Below are 3,093 nucleotides of genomic sequence, written 5' to 3'. Positions count from 1 at the left end.
TGGAGATGGGTCTGTAGAGGGAGAGGTCCTCTATGTTTCCTGCGGTGTCCTTGAAGAGTGGCTTGATGTATGCCAATGTGAATGATTTTGGTCCTTTCCCTGTTGAGAGTGATTGGTTGAAAAGTTTTCCGTAGTATTCCATTGGTGTTCCATGTGTGAGGATTGATTTGTGTCTATCGGGGGCCGGGATCCATAGGGGAACTAACTTTGTTGCTGTTGCGTGCCAGCATCGAATGTCTTTGATGACGTTTGTGGGAAGCTTCAGAGTTTGTTCTGGTGATCCTACGCTGGTTGGGTAGGTTGCATGTCATATTTGTTTGGACTGCATTGTATGATCCTTTGGATGTTGCTGATTTTGTATTTGAAATGGTCTGCAAGTTTGTTTCATAATTTCATTGAAGATATTGGTGTGTTGTTGCATCCAGGGGGGTTTCCCATTTCAAACAGTTCTTTTTGGGTGTTGTTGGCTTTGGTGATTCTGTTCTCGTAGTATTTATTTTTCGCCTTATGGATTTCCTTTTTGTATGAGTGGTAGTGTTGTTGCAGTTGTAGTTTCTTTGCCAGGTAGTTATTTTTCCTCCATTCTAGCTCAAGCTTCCTGTTTTTCCTTTTCATGGTGCTGAGTAGCGGGGTGAACCAAATTTGCTATTGCTCTTTTGTGCAATGAGTTGAAAGGCTTTTCCTTGGAAATCTCATCTATTGCTCTGGAGATCCATTTGTGAAGTCATTCTGTTTTTCTGTCAAGGTCAACTTCATCCAGAGTCATTGCTGGTGGTTTGTTTATTACGAGAAGTTCTACTAGGTGCTATTTTTGATGGTCCTCCAGTTTCTTTTCATGATAGTCGGCAGTTTGTCGGGTTGTTTGATTGTTGTTGTGGTTAGCGTGATTACGAAGGGGATGATGAGGTGTTCGATCCAGAGGATCTGTATCGGTGGCGCTGTGGTGGTGAGGTTTTGTTGGCAAATAGTGTGTCTAGTGTATGTCCCGCCGCATGAGTTGCTCCTTTGACTAGCTGATGCAGTTTAATTGTTTTCAGTTGCTTGGCTAGTGATTTTTGTGAACTAGCGGATTCGTAGTCAAACCAGATCTTGAAGTCTCCAAGGATTATGAGGTTTTCCTGGTCTATGGCTAGGTTGGTGCTGGCTTCAGTGAATGCGTCCATGAAGGTTGCATCATAAGTCAGTAGTCTATATAATAGGATGAATTTGTGGTTTGTTTTTGGGTTTGCTGTTGGGCAAAAGATTAAGGATTCTAATTTTCTGATGATTAGCGGTTCTTCAGTTTCAATTTTAAAGTGTTCTTTGTATGCTATCGCCAGTCCTCCTCCTCTTTTGTTTTTTCGGTTTGCATTTGAAGCTGTTGGGGAGGCAGCTATGGAGTGTAATTTTGTAGTTGTCGTCAAGCCATGTTTCGTTTATGAATAAGATGTCGATACCTCCGTCACACAAGACGTCGTAAATCTCTGTGGCACGCTTGGACATTCATCTGGCATTTATTAGGTTGCAGTGGATTTTGTTGATGTGGTTAGGTTTGTTTTTCATCCCTTGTTTTGTCTAGCAGTTGTTTAGTTGGGGTGTTTCTGTGTTGTTATAGACCGATTGGTGAATTATGGAGTCTGCTTCATTGTTAAAGCGTTCCGTTAGGTTGATGATTGGGTTCTTGAATTCTTCTGCTTCATTGTCTTCTATGTTTTGAGGGGGTTTCTGGCAGTGCCCTTATGTTTTTGTAATGTACAGAGTCAGGGCTTTGGTTTTGTACCTTTCTCTTCTGGGTCCCTCTCTTCTTTTTTTTTTTGCCGGATTCCAGTTGTTTGTCAGCGGATCCGAATATGTTGGTGGCGTTGGAGTGTTGAGGTGTTGTGGTTGTTGCCAGGTACGGTGTAAGATATACGGATTGTTCTCTTCTCACAATGTTTATTCTGTTGCCTGTGGCGTTTGCTGGGGTTTCTACTGTAGACGGATGAGGGCGTGGATCTGTTTAGTTTGTTGAATGTTCCAATTCTCTTTGGAGGTGTCCAACTCTGTGTTAGGGCATTTTGTGGTCCTTGTTGGTAAGGTGGTTGGGGTATAGTGGTTGTTGAAGTTACAGGGGCAGTGACCCGCCTGTATGGTTTTGAGTGGTTCGGTCGTTTTCTAATCTTATTCTCTTGCGATGTGAGAGCTGATGTCCTTTATTGGTGGTTGTCCAATTAGTGGGTTAGGTTCTGGTGTTCCTGTATCTATGGGTGGGCGGTCTATGCTGGGTGGTGTGGGCGGTGCTGCGCGATGGAGGAGGTTAGTGCAGTCGGGAATGAGAACTAGATGGGTTCCTAGTATACCGTAGGTAGTGATCTGGTTGTTGTTACTTTCTTTCAGTGGTGGTTGGTGGTGGTGGTAGTTGGGTGTTCCTGGGTACAGGGAGGATCTATGATTCACGGATGGCAGGCCGTGGGGGAGAACACACCTAGGTGTGAGATTCCTAGACGGTGTGAGGGACATCCTGGGTTTTTTCTTGAATGGATTCCTGGATATTGGTAGAGAATGCCTAGGTTTCACAGGATGGCAGGCACTGAGAAGAACACTTCTAAACTTGAGATTCCTGGATAGTGGGAGGAAAGCCCTGGCCTCATAAAATAGCAGGCCTAAACACACATAAATCTGAGATTCCTAGACAGTGGGAGAAAGACCCTGGCCTCATAAAATGGCAGGCATCAACACACATACATCTGAGATTCGTAGACAGTGGGGGAAAGGCCTGTGTTGCAGAAAATGGCAGGTACAAGCACAATTAAAATTGAGACGCCTGGATGGTGCGAGAAAGGCCTATGTTTCACAAAAAGGGCAGGTATCAACACACCTAAATTTGAGACTCCTGCATAGTAGGAGAAAGGCCTATGTTTCACAAAATGGCAGGTATAAACATACCTAAGTTAGAGACTCCTGGACATTGGGAGAAAGGCCTATTTCACAAAATGCAGATGTAAGCACACAAAATGGCTCGCACAGACACACCCAAATTTGAATTTTGCCATGCCTAGTAACTTGGCATGGCAAAAAGACACTGCACTATTCCATGAATCAGGGTGTTAGTATTTGAAATCACCTTCTATCAAG

This window comes from Ambystoma mexicanum, chromosome 10 (assembly GCF_040938575.1).
Source record: "Ambystoma mexicanum isolate Mex_15411 chromosome 10, UKY_AmexF1_1, whole genome shotgun sequence".
Lineage (NCBI taxonomy): Eukaryota > Metazoa > Chordata > Amphibia > Caudata > Ambystomatidae > Ambystoma > Ambystoma mexicanum.
This window is presented reverse-complemented; position numbering follows the sequence as displayed.